The sequence below is a fragment of the Lutra lutra genome, chromosome 2 (assembly GCF_902655055.1).
Source record: "Lutra lutra chromosome 2, mLutLut1.2, whole genome shotgun sequence".
NCBI lineage: Eukaryota > Metazoa > Chordata > Mammalia > Carnivora > Mustelidae > Lutra > Lutra lutra.
This window is the reverse complement of record NC_062279.1, coordinates 144,776,846-144,795,231: the sequence shown is the minus strand read 5'-3', so window position 1 is coordinate 144,795,231 and position 18,386 is coordinate 144,776,846. Positions and strand designations below refer to the sequence as shown.

Below are 18,386 nucleotides of genomic sequence, written 5' to 3'. Positions count from 1 at the left end.
GACTGCCCTCACGTGGGGTGGGCTCCCACCCGCAGCCCCGCACCTCCCGGCGGCCCCCAGCACTCACGCCCCGCCCAGTGGCTCGGCCAGGCCCCGGGCCCCTGCGCCGCCGCCCAAGGGACCGGCCGGCCGTGGGGGCGGGGCCGGGCGGTCGAAGGGGCGGGGCCGGGCGGGGCGGGCGTGCGCTGATGTAATCCGGCGGCTGGGCGGAAGGATATGGAGCGCGCCCGGCTGGCGGGGCGCTGAGGCCAGTTGCCGGGTAACGGAGCGGAGCGGCCGCGGCGCGCCGCCTCCCGCCCTCCGCCGAGTGGCGCCGGAGCCGCCGCCGCTTTACGTAAGGCGCAGGCCAGGGCCGCCGGCGCTCGGCAGCCGCTCGGAGCCCTTGCCTCGAGAGGAGGCGCCCCCGCCGGCCGCCGCGCCGCCCGGCCGCTCGGCAGGTACCGCGGGCCGGGGTCGAGGCGGGTGGGCGCGGGCCGCGGCGACCGCCGGCGCGGAGGGGCCCGGGGCCGGCCCGAGGGAGGCCGAACTGCCCCGGCGGGCCCGCGGGCTCCGCGGGAACCCCGGCCGGGCCCGGGGCGTGCGGCGGGGCCCGGAGGCCCCCCGTCCCGGTCGCTGCGGCTTCGCTCCGTGCCGGGCGCGCCGGGGCCGGACGATGAGTCCGCACAATGGGCCGGTGCAGCCGCGCGGGGAGCGGCTCGCGGCGGGGAGGCGAGGCGGGGCGCGGGGCCCGGGGGCGGCGGGGCTGGCGGGGCTGGCGGCGGGTCTCCCCAGCGGCCGGCGGGTAGGCGCCCGGCGCGTTGCCCTCGGCCCGCGCGTGCCTCCGCCCCTCCCCTCCAGCATTGTCCTTTGGGGGCCCGGGCGGGGAGACCGCCGGCGGGGGAGGGGCCGCGCGGGGCGGGGCGGGCGCTGAGTGACGGGCACGCGGGCCTGTGGCGCGGGGCGGGCGGGGCGCGGGGTCCGGCGAAGGTTACGGTCGCCGGCGAGAGCTGCGGGCCCGCTGAGTCGCCGGCGCTGGAGGGATGCGGGATTCGCGGGGCTGCTGCGGGCTCGCGGAGCTCCCCGTACCTCCCGGCCCGGGATTCGGGGCCGTCGCGTGCGAAGGGCCGCCTGCCGCCCGAGGGGCTAGCGTGCCGCGGGCAGTGCGCAGGTGACAGGCCTGCCGGGCTCCCCGGGACGAGACCCCTGCCCCCCCCCCCCGCCCCGCCCCGCCCCGGTCTTGGCCGAACTCAGTTTTGGTTTCTCAGTTTGAGGCCTCTGGGCGAGGTGTAGAGACTTAACCTCGAAGAAGGTATAGGAGATTAGGCGGGGAGGGGACGTGCGGTTCCTTGCGATCATTTAATTGTGATTCCTGCTAGTAATGAGCTGGGTGGGATGCTTGGATTCATTGTGCCAAGTTTCTAAGAGTGGGTTTTACATCTTTGGGCCTTTGTTTGTTTAAAAAAAAGAAAAGGAAAGGAAAAAAGACAACCCGGTGGTAGAAGATGGGTGAAGGGGTGCGGGCAGGCAGTTTTGTTAATAGGAGGTGATGTTGTGGATAAAACTAAACAATCAGATCCCCAAGCTAGATTTCTCCTATGCAGTGTGAATAGGAGATTCCTATTCCTGCCAGAATTCCTGGACCGTTTCGTAGACTATGCACTTAAAGCGGGGGAAATCTACCAGTCTGCATCCTGAAGGTCAAATATTCTGTCATTGGTTGTTTTGGATGGATCCATTCTTAAATGGGTCTCGGAATCCTTTTTATGCCTTTTCTTTGTGACAAAAACCATTTCCAAAATTGTGCCTTTGCCTACCTTTAGGTAAGCGCTTTGTAATCATGCCTTATTGTATATACTAGATTGAATTGCTGTACGTGCTAAATAATGAATTTTTAATTATTTCAAAAGTAGTTTACTTCTTCAGTTTGGGCACATGGATCAGTTTTCATGTTTGCCCGTTTGGCCACTGAACATTCAGTGGAGGGGAGATTACTACTATTAAGTATTTAAATCCATAGGAAGTGGAATTAGAGGGTTTTTTGCTTTTTAAAGAATAGTACAAGTCTTTAACATGGCAAAAACAAGCAAATCTGTAATAATTTTAATGGTAATTAGCTTATCTGTTGCACAAGCTGCCAACATTTCAGAAAATTACGGATTTTTAGCATTTCTCTAATGGTATACCTTTACCTTTGCTTCGGAATCAGTAGGATTTTTTTTTTTTTTTATTTTGCACAGTGTGCTTGCCTTTTCTCCCTGTTTTAGCAGCATTGGAAATGGAGCAATTAATGGCCTCTGAGTCAGTTTTCTGGTCTGTAATATGGAAGGAATGATGATACCTGTCCCACAGGGTGCTTGGGGTGATCAGGTGAGGGGAGATATGAAGTAATTCTGTCAAAAGCCCTCTGCTTTTAAAATACAAGATTAGTGCTAGTTTGTGAAGCCACAGATTCCTCTCTTGGCTGATGCTCTCTTTAGATTCCTCCCCACCCCTTCCTGTGCACACTCTGCCTGGCTGCCAGAGTCCTCTCTCCTAAACACAGATCACATCTTGCCAGTCTCTGGCTCAGATTGCTAAGACTGCCTGTTGTTTGGAGCCTGGATTCCAGATCCACAAGCATCACATTCAGGGCCCCTCGTTCTGACCCGAATCATCTCTGAACTTTACCTGACCGCTCTGTCACCTTTCTACACTGTCCCACCGAATGGAACTATGCTCCATTCTCTAAGTGTGCCCAGCTACTTCCTTCTTTGCTTATGTCCTTTTCTCTGATTGCAGTGCTCTCACTCCCGCCCTCTCCCATTTTTAAAAGTTCACACCCCATTTTATGTCCTCTGGAGCCCTTTAGAAACCCTGTCAATGTGAATTATTCATTGCTGCAGTCATAACCCTCTCTTTTGCTTTCATCATTGCCTGTATCACTTTACATTGTGTATGTGAAACTCTGGCTGTGATGGCCATACCATTATTTTCCCCCCAGCACCTTGCTCAGGCGTCTTAACACAAAAGTGTTCAAATGTTTGCTGAATAAAGTCAGAGTCTGTCATTCTACTTATGCAGTATATTATTATTACTAAGTATTTTAATAACAAACATAAGAGTACCAGCCACAGTGTTCAAAATAGTTTTATTACATTGAAGGTATTTAATACTTAGAATATTTCTTTTCCATTATGTTTGATCTCTCATATAATACCAGGTGGGATTTTTATAGGAACTAGAAACAACCATCTTTCTCTTCTGTGTCTGAACTTCAGGGTCCATGAGCCTGCACTGCTGACTGGGAAGTAAGTCCCTCTGTTGGGTAGAGGGAACAAGAGCACAAGCTTTAAAATACTTCTTAAAATTTTATTTTTATTTATTTGAGAAAGAGAGAGAGAGAGCTCGTGTGCACAGGAGTGGGGAGACAGAAGCAGATTCCCAGCTGAGCAGGGAGCCTGATGTGGGGCTTAATCCCAGGACCCTGAGACCATGACCTGAGCCTAAGGCAAACGCTTAACTATCTGAACCACGCAGGCGCCCCAGAATATTTCTTACCTTTGAGATAAAATTGCACTCCCAGCAGATTAAAGCTCTTTTTTTTTTTTTAAAGATTTTATTTATTTATTTGACAGATCACAGTAGGCAGAGGTGGGGGGAGGGCTGGGGGTGTGGAAAGCAGGCTCCCCGCTGAGCAGAGAGCCCGATGTGGGGCTTGATCCCAGGACTCTGGGATCATGACCTGACCCAAAGGCAGAGGCTTTAAACCACTGAGCCACCCAAGCGTCCCTGAAGCTCTTTTTTTAAGCATTTTTTGTTTAAAATGCCTTTTTTTTTTTTTTTTGGACATTTGTTACAATATAAAAAGTAACTTGGTTTTGGGGAGGGTTATTTAAAGAACGTTAGGGGACACCTGGGTGGCTCAGTTGATTGAGTGTCTGCCTTTGGCTCAGGTCCTGATCCCGGCCGGGATCCTGGGATCGAGTCCCACATCTGGCTCCTTGCTCAGAGGGGAGCCTGCTTCTCCCTCTGCCTGCTGCTCCTCCTATTTGTGCTTTCTTTCTCTTTGACAAGTAAATAAATAAAATCTTTAAAATAAATAATTGATTAATTAAATAAAATAAAGAACATTAGGCCTGGGTTTGCAAGACTCGGGTTGGTGTCTTGGCTCCTCTTTTTCCCCCTGTGTCAGCCTGGGTAAGTCAGTTAAATCTCTCTTGGACCTCAGTGTCTTTATTCTGTGAAATGAGAACAGTCTTGTCTGTGCTATTTTTGCTCTGCAGCGTCACTTAAAGTGGCTATACTTTGTGTGTGGCACGTCCTTGTTCAGATAGAAGCTTATAGGATGCCTTTGCCACACATTTGTCTCCCTCATTACCATTCCCAGTCTGGAAACTTGGGTTTTTACGAGGTCTACCCCCATGTCTCTTTTCCATCAGCGTTTTTCTCAGCAGTTCCCCTAGTGAGCCCTTCCAGTACTCCTGTAGATTGTTACTGTAGGCCTGCTGATGGCCTCCCTTTCTCTGGTCTCCCTGGTCTTCCTGTGTTCTGTTGCCAGAATTGCTCAGTGGGTAGATCAGATCCCATCATCCCCGCCTCCCAGTGTGCGCTGCTGAGGTTCTCAGCACAACCCCCCCCCCCCCCCCCCCGCCCCGCCATTCTGCCACACCTGAGATATGGCCTAGTTCTGTTGGTAGGCTTACTCCTACAAAGATTTTCTCCTTAGAGACACTACCACCAGTTGGGTCTTAGTGGTAAAGAAATCACTGTAAGACCAACACCACCTGGCCTCCTAGAACTCTCAGCCCTGTCTGTACTGCCTCTCTCTCAGCGCCTCCACCTCATATTTCAGCCCTAGGCTTCTGGCCACTTTTGTGCTTGTTTTGTCCAGTTCCTTTACTCTGGAACGTCCTTTGCGCCTTTCTCTTCCTATCAGAATCCTTAATACTGAGAGCTTGGCTTAAATGCTTCTGCTTCCATGAAAGAAACTTTTCCTGGGTTGTCAGAGTTAACTCTTTATCATTCTTCTCCCACACAGTGTTTGACTGATGCCCCCACTCAGTTATTTTTCTTTATGACATTTTAGTGTAGTCTTTACGTGGAGGCCTTTCCTGGATTATAAACGTCTTGAGGGAAGACCGGAAACCTTATCCACTGCTGATTCCTTCTACTGTGCAGTGTGGTCTTTTATGTAGTACTTACTCATTAAATGCTTGAGGGAATTAAGTCAGCCATCCTGCAGTCTCTGATTTCAGCAGAGGGGAAGCAGGGTTGGAATGGTTCTCAGTGAGAGCTTCATGCATGCCCATGATGCAGAACAGGGCCAGCACATAGTAAGTGCTCGGTAAGCAGCAGCTGTTAGCCAGTATTTTAAGCAGGTGTAGAAAACACTAGTGGTTGGCTAAGTTGATAGATTGTATGTGCTGGTTTACTGTAACAGTGTTCACAGATTGTTCCTGGGGCATCCTTCTAAGTGTGTATGTAAAGAAAAGTCCTCTGGGTTTTCCACCTGCAGTCCTGTTCTTTATTAGTTTGATACCAAGCAGAGAAGTGAGTACTTCATTGGAGAGGGCTCTTGCACAAGCACATTAGTGACAGTGGTCCTAAATTATTCTGAAGACAGGCAGACCAGACTTATCTGTAGGTGAACCACGTTTTTTGCTTGTGGCTTAAGAAAGTCAGTGGAAGGGACGCCTGGGTGGCTCAGTTGGTTGAGCAGCTGCCTTCAGCTCAGGTCATGATCCCAGCGTCCTGGGATCGAGTCCCACATCGGGCTCCTTGCTCCACAGGGAGCCTACTTCTCCCTCTGACTCTGCCTGCCATTCTGTCTGCCTGTGCTTGCTCTCGCGCTCGCTCTCTCTTTCTGACAAATAAATAAATAAAATCTTTAAAAAAAATAATTAAAAAAGAAAGTAGAAATGGGAATTGTCAAATTTCACACTATGTTATTTTTCAGTAAAGCAAATGTTTTCATTTTAATCTTAAATGTCTCGTAATTATTAAGTGATAGAATCTCTCTATTCAGAATTTGGAGTGACTGTTTAAATTCTGATTTTGATATTCCTTCCAAAGCGTTCTGGGTCGCTAGGCTTTCCCCATAGCTCTTTGTCTCTTCCTTTGTCTGGTCATCACTGTTACCCTGGCTGGAGAGGGAGAAACTAGGTAAGGAAAACCAGATATAATTTTGAAACTTTTTTTTAAAGATTTTTTTTTTTTTTTTAAATTTTTGAGATGGAGAAAGAGAGAGAGAGCACATGTGCACAAGCATGGGGGAGGGGCAGGAGAGAGGGAGAAGCTGACTCCTCACTGAGCAGGGAGCCTGATGTGGGGCTCAGTCCCAGGACCCTGGGATCATGACCTGAGCCAAAGGCAGATGCTTAACCAACTGAGCCACCCAGGTGCCCCAATTTTGAAACTTTTTTTTTTAGATTTTATTTATTTATTTGACAGAAAGCAGGAGAGTGGGGAGGGTCAGAGAGAGAAGTGGACTGTCCATCTAGCGGGGAGCCTGCCAGGGGACTCCAGGATCATGACCCGAGCCGAAGGTGGATGCTTAACCGGTGTCCTGGAAATCTATATATTCCTAATAAATCTCTCTTAAAACCTGCCTCAAAGAATTGTGGATGATAGGGCTATCCCAGTGGAAGAACTAATGTATTAGAAATAATGGCAGTAAGACAGTAATTTAATCATTACAGTATGCTTGAGAATGTGCTGCTTTTGTTTCTAGCTAGAAGTGGGTGTTCTGTGAATACAGGCACTGTAGGTGTGTGTTTGTGCATGCACATGTGTACATTTGCTCCTCTCATGACTGGAAGCGAGCCGGGCAATGTCTGCAGTCTTCATGGTACCTGGCACAAGGGAGTGGTTGCTCAGTACAGAGTGAAATGAGCCCATTATCTGTGGAGAAAAAATTCATGGAGCTAAATAAGTATCAGGAAATGTGGCTTAGTGCATTTTCAGACTTCATTTTTGGTGATGCGGTTATTACCATAGTTAATATGGGGAGGTGGAAAGTGAGGAGGGACTTCTTTTCCTTTTCAACCAGGAGCTAGTTTCTAGCTCAGTTCCATTTTCCAGAGTACCTTTGGAATCTTAATAGCCAGTACAGAGCTGTTTCAAAAATTGTTGGCCCAGTTTGGGGATTTATTCAAACCTTTAATTCAATTTATTTATTCAGTCACTAGCTTTTTCTTAGGTGTCTGATTAACATTTTGTTTCTTAGCATCTTCTGTGAAGATTTTAGTGGAGAGAAAGCTGAAATAGAATAGATGCTTTTTTAAAAAAATTTTTAAATTTTTTAAATAAACATACAATTTCTTATTAGCCCCAGGGGTACAGGTCTGTGAATCGCCAGGTTTACACACTTCATAGCAATCACCATAGCACATACCCTCCCCAATGTCCATAACCCTACCACCTTCTCCTGACCCGCCTCCCCCCAGCAACCCTCAGTTTGTTTTGTGAGATTAAGAGTCTCTTACAGTTTGTCTCCCTCCTGATCCCATCTTGTTTCATTTATTCTTTTCCTACCCCCCAAACTCCCCACGTTGCATCTCCACTTCCTCATATCAGGGAGATCATATGATAGTTGTCTTTCTCCGATTGACTTATTTCGCTAAGCATATACCTCTAGTTCGAACCACGTCATCGCAAATGGCAAGGTTTCATTTCTTTTGATGGCTGCATAGTATTCCATTGTGTGTGTGTGTGTGTGTGTGTGTGTGTGTGTGTGTGTATACCACATTTTCTTTATCCATTCATCTGTTGATGGACATCTAGGTTCTTTCCATAGTTTAGCTATTAGAATAGACGCTTTTTTAATTCTTTTTTTGGTGGTGGTGATTTGCCATCGCTTTATTTGGTTACCACCATAGATAATTGAGTACTGATTGCATTTTTATTTTTTACTTTCTTTGCTGGTACCAGCAAAGGAGTTTCTTGTTTTTATAAATTTAAAAGCTTTATTTAAAACTGTTAAAGTAGGGGTGCCTGGGTGGCTCAGTGGGTTAAAACCTCTGCCTTTGCCTCGGGTCATGATCTCAGGGTCCTGGGATCGAGCCCCGCATCGGGCTCTCTGCTCAGCAGGGAGCCTGCTTTCCCCTCTCTCTCTGCCTGTCTCTCTGCCTCCTTGTGATTTCTGTCTGTCAAATAAATAAATAAAATCTAAAAAAAAAACCACAAAAAACCTGTTAAAGTAGGAGTGCATGGCTGGCTCAGTCAGAAGAGCATGCGACTTGATTGTGCAGCTTGAGTTCAAGTCCCATGTTGGGTGTGGAGATTACTTAAGTGAATAAATATTTTAAAAAAATTAAAAAACTGTTAAAGTATATTTTGTATGATTCATCAAAACATTGTTCTAAAACAGCAGCAGATTATAAGATGAAAAGTAAGTCTCCTGGGGCACCTGGGTGGCTCGGTGGGTTAAAGCCTCTTCCTTCGGCTCAGGTCATGATCCCAGGGTCCTGGGATCGAGCCCCGCATCGGGCTCTCTGCTTAGCAGGAAGCCTGCTTCCTCTTCCCTCTCTCCCTGCTCGTGATCTCTATCAAATAAATAAATAAAATCTTTAAAAAAAAAAAAGTCTCCTTTCATGCTCCTACCCCTCCTATACTCATCCTGTACTGAAGAAAACATTGATAAGTCTCTTGGGTGTCCTAGGCAAAAAATACGCCAGTGTTTCTAAAAAATGGGAGTCCTTGTCGAGAGTGTTTTGTGTTTAAGCAAACCTTGAACTTTGTGCTTGGGGTGCTCTCCATATCCCCACACACAAGTCTTTATGTTCACGTCTGATTCACTGTGGCTTTTTTTTGTGCCTAGTATTCCATTGTATGAATGTGCCAGAATTTACTGAGCTAGTTGATGGGATGGGCTTCTGTGTCGCTGAACACTTTTTTTTTTTTTTAAGATTTTATTTATTTGACACACAGAGAGAGATCACAAGTAGGCAGAGAGACAGGCGGGGGGGTGGGGGTGGGGGAAGTAGGCTCCCTGCTGAGCAGAAAGACCGATGCCACTCCGAGATCATGACCTGAGCTGAGCGGAAGGCAGAGGCTTAACCCACTGAGCCACCCAGGCGCCCTGAACACTTTTTTTCTTTCTTTTTTTTTTTTTTTTTTTTTTAAGATTTTATTTATTTGTCAGGGAGAGAGTGAGAGCAAGATAGTACAAGCAGGGGGAGCTGCAGGCAGAGGGAGAAGCAGGCTCCCCGCTGAGCAGGTATACTGATGTAGGACTCGATCCCAGGATCCTGGGATCATGACCTGGGCTGAAGGCAGATGCTTAACTGACTGAGACAGGTGTCCCTGAACATATTTTTTTTAAGGAATTTAAAAAATATATATATTTATTTGTCAGAGAGCACACGCAGGGGGAGCTGCCTTGATGCTTAAATAATTTTGATCAAGGGGCCTACATTTTCACTTTGCACTGGACCCTACCAATTATGTCAGTCCTATAAAGGCTTTTTTTTTTTTTTTAAATGGGGATGTGTGTGTGTTGAGCGGGAGGAAAGGAAGAGAGAGAATCTTTTTTTTTTTTTTTTTAAATAAAGACTTCTATTTATTTGACAGAGAGATAACACAAGTAGAGCGGCAGGGAGAGGGAGAAACAGGCACTCTGTTGAGCAGGGAGCCCAATGCAGGGCTTGATCCCAGGACCCTGGGATCATGACCTGTGCTGAAGGCGGATGCTTAACGGGCTGAGCCACCTGGGTGCCCCAGGGAGAGAGAATCTTAAGCAGGTGCCAGAGCCATTGTGGAGCCCGACACAGGGTTGATCGCACACCCCTGAGATCATGACCTGAGCTGAAATCAAGAGTGAGATGCTTAGCCAGCTGACCCCCCCCACCCCCCACCCCGTGCCCTAGTCCGGTAAACACTATTTAAAAGAAGCACCCCTCATCCTCATGCCTCCTTATGCTGCTACCTCTGAGTGACCACCACTACCAATTTGGTTACCAACTTGGAGACTTTCGGGAATGCATTATATAAATGCACCTACAGCATTCTTGAGTGTTCTTAAAATCTGCTAATTAAGACTATGTGAACTCAGTGTGTATTTTGTTGAAAAACCTCTAATCTAGAATGCTACAAACTGAAAAAGTCTTTAAAGGAGCTGTAAAAACAGCAGTAGGAAGTTGGTACTGAACTGCAGTTTTAGATTTTGTATTGGTTTGTTTTTTTAAGGTGTGCTTTACTTGAAGCTTTAGAGAAACAGTTTAAGTTTCAGACCTATCCCTGGGATTTCATTTTCTGAAATCTAGTAAAATGAATCCTAAGCCCATCACAGGCAAATCAGGAATGAAAATAAAATTGAACCATCAGGCTCAGTTGATCAGAGCACCACTAGTGGGTATGTAGGATTACTTGGGGCTTTATTTATTTAAAAAGTGGGCACCGTGAGGACTCTGAATGTGCAGCAGCGGGTGGCTGTGGGTCCACTGGGTCAGGTTCTCCTGAGGGCCCCTGCTCCCTGTGCATACGCAGCCCTGTTCTGTCCTGACAATATGAGTAAGCGAATGGGTACAGCCGTCAAGCAACAGCTCCTGCTAAGAGGAAAAATAAAGTAGGAGACGAGGGTCGTGTTGTATAGGGTGGACAGGGAAGGGCTCTCTGATCAGATGCTATTTGAGCTGAGACCCGAAGGAAGTAAGGGGGAAGAATGGAGCTCTCTGAAGAGCTGAGCGTCATCCAGAGGGAGAGCAGAACAGGCGAAGGACCCTGATTCTGGATGTGTTAGGAAGGGAGAACTATGGATTTGCTGGTGGGTTGGGTATGGGATTTGAGAGGAGGATGAGGGGTCTGGATGATGCCAAAGCTTTTGCTTTGAGCAGTGGAAACAGGAGCTCACCTTGGCTGACATTGGGAAGGTCTCAGCAAGATTGTTGGTGGTGAGAATTCAGTTTTTGTGGGTTTTTTTTAAGACCTATTATAAGTTGAGAAGCCAGTTAGACACCTAACTGTCTTGTAGCTTGATGGCTCTAGAATTCCTGGATTCTTGAGAGAAAGAGTACAGTTTGGAGTAATTGCTACATAGATGGTATTTAAATTCATAGGACTGGACATCAGCGAGGACTGCTGTTCAGTTAGTTAGCCATGAGCCACATATGGCTTTTGAGTGCTTGAATTGTGGCTAGTTTGCTTTGAGATGTGCTGTGTCAAACATACACCAGATTTCCAAGACTCGGTGTAGGGGAAAAATATAAAATATCAGTGATCTCTTACCCCGATTCTGTTTGGATTGATAATATTTTGAATCTATTGAGTTAAATAAAATATATTACTACAATTAATTTTACCCATTTCCTTTTTACTGTGGCTACTGGGAAATTTGAAATTGCATACTGGTGACTTACATCTTGCAGCTGGGTGGTGCTAATGGAGGAAGCGAGTGTTGGTAGGGAAGTCCAAGGACGGTCTGGAGAGCTGGCGGAGGAGGGGAGCTGAAGAAGAGAGGGGGTGATAACAGTTGTGGTCTGTGGGCAAGTGAGCCTCACTAAAATTTCTCTAGAACTTGTGGAAAAGAATCAGAGCAGCTAGGCCTGGCCACTGTACGGTAGGTGGGCCTGGCTCTTTAGACAGGAACAGCTCTTGGAGATAGTCAGGAGGATCAGGATCTTTCCCTGTAACTTCTCTTGTTTTTGGTTTTGTTTTAAAGTGAGTTCCATCCAGACGGGGATGCAGCCTGTTCAGTGAGAGCTGTGCTGTAACGTGGCCTTTGCCAAAGAACCACAGTCAGAGAAGGTGCTCGTGTAAGAGCTTTGACGCAGTCAATGCAGGCAGGTGACTCCCGTGACCCTCAGAACCTCGGTCTCAGGCACCCTCCCACCTGCAGCCTTTGCCTGCTGTGACACCTATAAGAATGTCTTCCCTTCCTTCTTCCAAACTACGCAGAGTGCCTGTCAACACTCACTTAGGCCCCGGGAGTGGGCTCAGCTACCCCGAGAGAGGACTTTGTTATCATCCCTCTTGTCGTTCAGTTCCTTCCGTCAGTGCGATCTCGTGCCCAGGCTGCGCCTGCCCTGAGCGCCTCCTGGAGACCAGGAGCTGAGCCCAGGCGGCGCCACTGGTGGGATGTTGCTCTCCACGCTGGGGCTGCATCGATCAGTGTCAGGCAAACATTCCTCCCCTTACATGGTATCCTTGATGCCCCTGCGTTTCATGCGCCCATTTCCAAACACACAAGTGCACATTGAGGAACTGTATTTTTAACCATTTTTCCCCTAGCTGTGGGGTTGAAACTGTCATGGAAATGGCAACTCCTCCAGTAGACGTGCCCAAGGCTTGCCAGGGCAGGCGGGGGGAGCTTCAAGAGGGATCGGGTAGCACCCCGCAGTCTGCCCTTGGCTGAAGTGGTGTCAGAGCTGGTCTCGCTCTCCCTCTAACACACAGTTTAGGTCCGTTGGCTTCTCAAAGTGTCTCTAGGGCCGTGGAGCTGGTGAACACTCGTGGCCAAACTGAAAGCTTTGATTAAGAAAGATAGGCTTAATGCAAGGTAAAAAGGTTTTGCCTTGATCCTTCAGAACTGTATGACAGCAAGGCTGTCAAGGTTAGGTGAGGGGTGGACGGTGTGGTGGAAGCAGCAGCAGCTTCCCAACTGGACCACGGGGGCCCTGGGCTGCACCCATTGCAGGCCCCAGGCTGCATCTGTAAAATGCAGAGGTTTGGTTTAGCTCCGTGTTTTTCCATGCTGTGAAAGCCGTGCTTGGCACAGAGAAGGTGCTCAGATGTTTATTGAATGAACAAATGAATAAAAGGATTCTAGGTGTGAGGCAGGGGTGGATGGGGAGAGGGGACTTTCGGCGCTTCCCGTGCTCCTCACCTGTGCCCCCATAAGCTGTTTCAGGTACAGTATTGGGATTTGCTTCTTTGAGAGATGTTTGAGCAGCCCTAGGTCGGGCAATGTCTTGGAGTAAAAGCACACTCCTGACACTGACGCCTGCCCGTTTCTTTCTCCTCCTGTCCCATCCCGTACACCTTCCAGGAGGCAGGATCGCAGGAGCAGAAATGTGCCTTCAGCTGGGTGTCAGGTAGGAAGTGCTGCAAGAGTTTCCCAGGCTGCTGTAAGGAGTGCCACGGCCTGGGCGGTGGACAGAGATCCTTGCAGTTCTGGAGGCTGCGGGTCTGAAAGGCCCGTGTCAAGAGGCTGGGGTCCTGGGGAGGTGCTGCGGAAAGGCCTGTCTGTGCCTCTGTCTCAGCTTCTGGTGTTCCTCAGCTTGTATGCACCTTACTCCTGTCCACCTCTGGTTGCACATGGCCTCCTCCTGAGGTCTCTGTCACCGTTTCCCTCATCTTGTAAGGGCATCAGTCATTGGGTTAGGGGCTGAACAGAGGTAGCTTGACCAGTGTTTAGAAGAGAGTGGAAGGAAGCTACTAGTTGGAAGTGACTCTCGTTCCTCAGTCTTGGATCAGCATATCCACGTTCCTAAACCTGGAACGTGAGAGTTTCCATGGAGCGGAAATGTGGATTCCGGGTCATCGCAGAGCAGATGGATGACGTGGGCCATTGAGGATGATTTTTTTGAGCATGCGATGAAATGACATTCTCCTAGCTTTACAATTACTAGAGGACATGCCACCACTGCCCCCCAGATTAAGCTGCTTTGTCACACCCACCGTGTCTTGCGGAGTCACCAAATGGTGGTGGCTTCTGATATTTATATACAATTAAGGGTCACTTGAATCTGATGGGACAGTCAGTTCCTTTCTTAGTGTCACAGGGTGGGGTCTTTGGAAAATGGGTTCTCTGGAAAACAGTCGTAGACTGTTCAGCATGCTGATGTTGATTAAGAAGGACCCACAGGGGCGGTGCCTGGTGGTGCTGTCAGTTAAATGTCTGAGCAGTTTGGCTCAGGTCATGAGATCAAGCCCCATGTTAGGCTCTGCATTTACGATTCTCACTCCCTCTGCTCTGCCCGCCCCCTCCAAGTCACTGGCATGTTCTCTTTCTCTTTCTCTCTTTCTTTTTCCTTATAAAACATTTTGAAACTTTTTTGTTTCTTTCTTTTTCTTTTTTTCTTTCTTTTTTTTTTTTTAAAGACTTTTTATTTATTTGACAGAGAGACAGCGAGAGAGGGAATACAAGTAGGGGCAGAGGGAGAGGCAGAAGCCAGCTCCCCACTGACAAGGGAGCCCGACACAGGACTCCATCCCAGGACCCTGAGATCATGACCTGAGCTGAAGACAGACGCTTAATGAGTGAGCCACCCACGTGCCCCATCTTTCTCTCTTAAAAAGGGTCCCTGGAACAGTAGCTCAGTCTCAAAATTTTGGGACCTATTTCACGTGAATTTAAAATTCAATCCTACCTTCCTTTCCCCCCGTTTGAATTTGTCCTGCTTTGATGATTTGAAGGATTCCTGAAGGCGGATCCTTGGTCAGGTGGCACTGTGCACAGAACATACTTCCTGGACAGCCCGAGTTCGGTGCAGACCATTGCTGTGCAAGTCCTGCCCTCTGGGGCCAGAAGGACCCTTTGGGTAGCTGCAGGTTATTACCAGACAGCCTGCAGCAGTGAGGAGCTTCGCTCTAGGGTTAGCTTAGTCTGCTTTCAGATCCCAGCTCTTCCTCTTACTTGCTGTTTGGAGAAATGAAGTTTCTGTTCTAAGTTTCTGTGTTGTCATCTGTACAAAGGGAATAATTACGTGTCTACTTCATGGGGTGTTGGAATGCAGCGAGCATGCATGTAGAACCACTTTGGTAGTAAATTCCAGAAACATAATCTGCTTCTGCTGTTGCTGGAGGAAAACCACATTTATGCCATGAAAAAGGAAGTACCTTTAGTTCACTAACTCTAGACACGGGTGACTAGGCAGCTGTAGCTACGATCTTAGCGAACTGAAAGTAGAAGGCAGTGTTCCTAGCCGGTAAAGGATGTCTGCAGAAAACCTATGGACAGCATCAGTTTTAATGAGGAAGAGTGGACCCATTTCCTGTATAGCCGGGTACAGGACAGAGGACACCCTGCTGAGGCCGCTTCTCTTCATTGTCCCGCCGAGGTGACAGTGGGCCAGCACAGCCAGAGGATGGCCTTGCCCTCTCCAAGGATTGCTGCGCTAGAAGCAGGGAAGTGTTGTCACCTGCAGGTGATGATTCTGTATAAAACCTAGGAGAGTCTGTGGCCTAGCATCTAGGAATAAATGTGTGTGCTGAACATGGACACTTATTTGAAAGATCTAGGGGGAGACCTAGATAAATGGAGAAACGGTCCTTGTTCATAAATGGGAAGACTGCGTAGTATAAAGCGGTCTGTTTTCCTCAAATCGATCTATATATTTAATGTATCTCTAGTTAAAACTAGAGATCCATTAATCTCTAGTTAAAACTAATGTATCTCTAGTTAAAACCCAGCAGGGTTTCTCACAGAATGTGGAGGTAGATCCTAAAATTTTAAGAGTGAACACAGGGCCAGGCACAGAGAAGACACTCCCAAGGAGGAGTCTCGACACTTCGTGTAGAAGTTCAGTAGCTCCAACAGTGCGGTGTAGGCATGGGGGTGGGTGTGCTGAGCACAGAAGAGAGCCCCTAAGAGATGTGTGGTTACACTGAACTTGCATCTGGGAGAAAAGTGCAGTTACCGATGGGGATGGAGGGCTGATCCATCAGGGACACGGGCGCAGCTGGGTTTCCATGTAGGAAAACATGCAGTTAAGGGCCTGCTTCACTAATCCTAGATACAAGTAACTCACAGGTGGATTAAGAATGTGATCGTGTTACTAGATTTTACAAGGTTGCACTGCGGTGACCGAACCCCCGAATCTGTGACTTAAGCACTGGACAGTTCTTCAAGGCTCACATCACACATTGGCAGCTGCCACTTATAGCTATGGTGCTCTTCCAGGTGTCCCCTTGTCCTGAGACGCATGCTGAGGAAGCGGTCTCATCTGGGACACGTTCTTCCTTTCATAGCAGAAGAAGCCAGGCCTAATCCCATGATCACTTTAAAAGCTGCTTGGACATGATGTAGGTCATGTCCACTGTGATCCACTGGCCGCACCAGTCACAGGAGGCAATGCAGGGACATGTTCTCAGCCTGAGGGAGGCACTGCCAGTCCATCCCATGGCGACAATGGTGGGGACTTGCTGTGGAATGGGATGAATGGAACACAAAGTTGGAAACAATGATTCACTTTGCTACAATATGAGAAGAAAAACTTGAATACTTTTAGAAGAAAGTACAGACAAGCCTCTTTCTGACCTTGAGGTAGGGAAAGAGGTCTAAGGCCTGTGTTCTCAAACTTTTAAAGTACATGGCGGCGTGGGGGGGGGGGGGGAAGGTGCCTTGGTGTCTCGGTCGTTAATTGGCTGCCTTCCACTCGGGTCATGATCTCTGAGTCCTGGGATCCAGCCCTGGGCTCCCTGCTCCACAGGAAGCCTGCTTCTCCCTCTCCCACTTCCCCAGCTTTTAGTCCCTCTTTCACTGTGTCTTTTTCTTTCTCTGTCAAGTAAATAAATAAAATCTTTTTAAAAAATAAAAAAAAATAAAGTACATTTGTGAGTGCCTGGGTGGCTCGGTCCATACACATGTGACTCTTGTTCTCAGGGTCGTGAGTTCAAGCACTGCATTGGGCCTAGAGCTCACTTAAAGAAAATGAGTACATTTGTCACTTGGGGAACTTGGTAAAACGGAGATTCTGATTCACTGGCTCTGAGCAAGATCTGACAAAGTCTACCACCACAGTGACCATCTCCTCTTAAACCCTACCCTCAATTGCTCTTGTAGTAAAGTTCTCAGACCCTTGGGTAGGGGGTGGGGTGGAGAACTGGTCTGTAGGTAGTGACTTCTGCATAAACTACACAGGTCTTTGACCTTTTCAGTGAGGGGTTGAAACAGGGATCTATAACACAACTCCGCCCAAATCATTCCTGTGGTTCTAGTTACTGGTCATTAGGTAGCACCTGAAAGATGCATCTAGATAAGATTACCCTTATTTATCAAATATTTCTAGGGATTATTACCTTTTTTTCCAGAGGTGTCTGTTATCATATTCACCGGAGTGGAAAACTTAACTACCAATCCCCGAATTAAATATTTCATGTGATAGAAAACTTGACCAGAATCTATACGAAAAGCGTAATCAACTTCATATGTAACAGGAGTCATATGAAAGGTGACTTTATGTTCAGTGTTTGGATACTTAACAGTTCTTATTTATATCCTTTTCTCAGCTGTGCATGTATATTGCTGTTGTGTTTGTGAGTGTACATGTCTGCTACTTTTTATTTTACAGTTATCTTTGTAATCTTCATGATTTGAACATACCAGTGAAATTTTAAAAACATTTAAAAAGAGATTTTATGTATTTATGACATTGAGATAGCGAGAGAGGGAATACAAGCAGGGGGAATGGGAGGGGGAGAAGCAGGCTTCCTGTGGAGCAGGGAGCCCAGGGCTGGATCCCAGGACTCAGAGATCATGACCCGAGTGGAAGGGTCATGCTAGCAGGGAGCCCGATGTGGGGCTAACATGACCTGAGCAGAAGGCATACAGTTAAACAACTGAGTCACCCAGGCACCATCAGTGAAATTTTAGAGTTTTGACATCTATAGAGCTCTACAGATGGTCATGCCCAGTCTGTTCTTTGAGGAGAAGTGTTTTTTCTTTTTTCTAAGATTTTAAAATTTGGGGGCACCTGGGTGGCTCAGTTGGTTGAGCGTCTGCCTTCAACTCATTTCATGGTCTCAGGGTCCTGGGATCACTTCGGGCTCTCTGCTCAGTAGAGAGCCTGCTTCTCCCTCTCCCTCTGCTCCTCCCCCTGCTTGTGCTTGCTCTCACTCTCTGTCAAATGAATGAATAAAATCTTAAAAACACTTTTTTTTTTAAATTTTAAATTTACATTTATTTGGGGGAGCAGTGGAGAGAGACCAGCAGACTCCTCACCCTGAGCATGGAGCCCAGCATGGAGCTCAGTCTCATGACCCTGAGATCGTGACCTGAGTTGAAACCCAGGAGTTGGTTGCTTGATGGACTGAACCACATAGGTGCCCTCAAAAGGTTGTTTTTTTGTTTGTTTGTTTAAGACTTATTTATTTCATTTGAGAGAGAGAGTGTGAGCATGAGTGGGAGGGGCGGGGGGAGAGGGAGAATCCCAAGCAGACTCCCCACTGAGTGTGGAGCCTGATGCAGGGCTTGATTCCACAACCTCTAGGTTATGACCTGAGCTGAAACCAAGAGTTGGACACTTAACTGACTGTGCCACTAAGGCACCCTGAGAAGGGTTTTAATTAGTGTAAAATTCCAACCCCAAATCTTTCACTTTTGTGTCTTCCATTGCTGTGCATTTTATTTTATTTCTTGAAACTGTCATTATTGTTAAGGGATCCACTTCTGTGACTGTCATGAAACCGAGGCTGGATTAACAGTCATGAATCCTGGAGGTAACTGCACCTGACTCTGAACTTCCCGGCTGTGAGCACCATCTTCTCTAACT

At 47.8% G+C, this 18,386-nt stretch overlaps 1 protein-coding gene across 4 annotated transcripts in view; it reads left to right on the top strand.

The window, feature by feature from the left end:
* The first annotated feature begins 201 nt into the window (after nucleotides 1-201).
* KIAA0232 (KIAA0232 ortholog) overlaps nucleotides 202-18,386 on the top strand; it is an 85,199-nt gene continuing 67,014 nt past the window's right edge. The window contains exons 1-2 of one of the 4 annotated variants that reach the window (XM_047718804.1): nucleotides 206-437; nucleotides 11,615-11,739. The gene's annotated coding sequence lies outside the window, so the exon portion shown is untranslated. Of the gene's footprint in view, nucleotides 438-11,614; nucleotides 11,740-18,386 lie in introns of all 4 variants that reach the window. The other 3 variants (XM_047718807.1, XM_047718808.1, XM_047718803.1) reach the window with 3 other exon arrangements.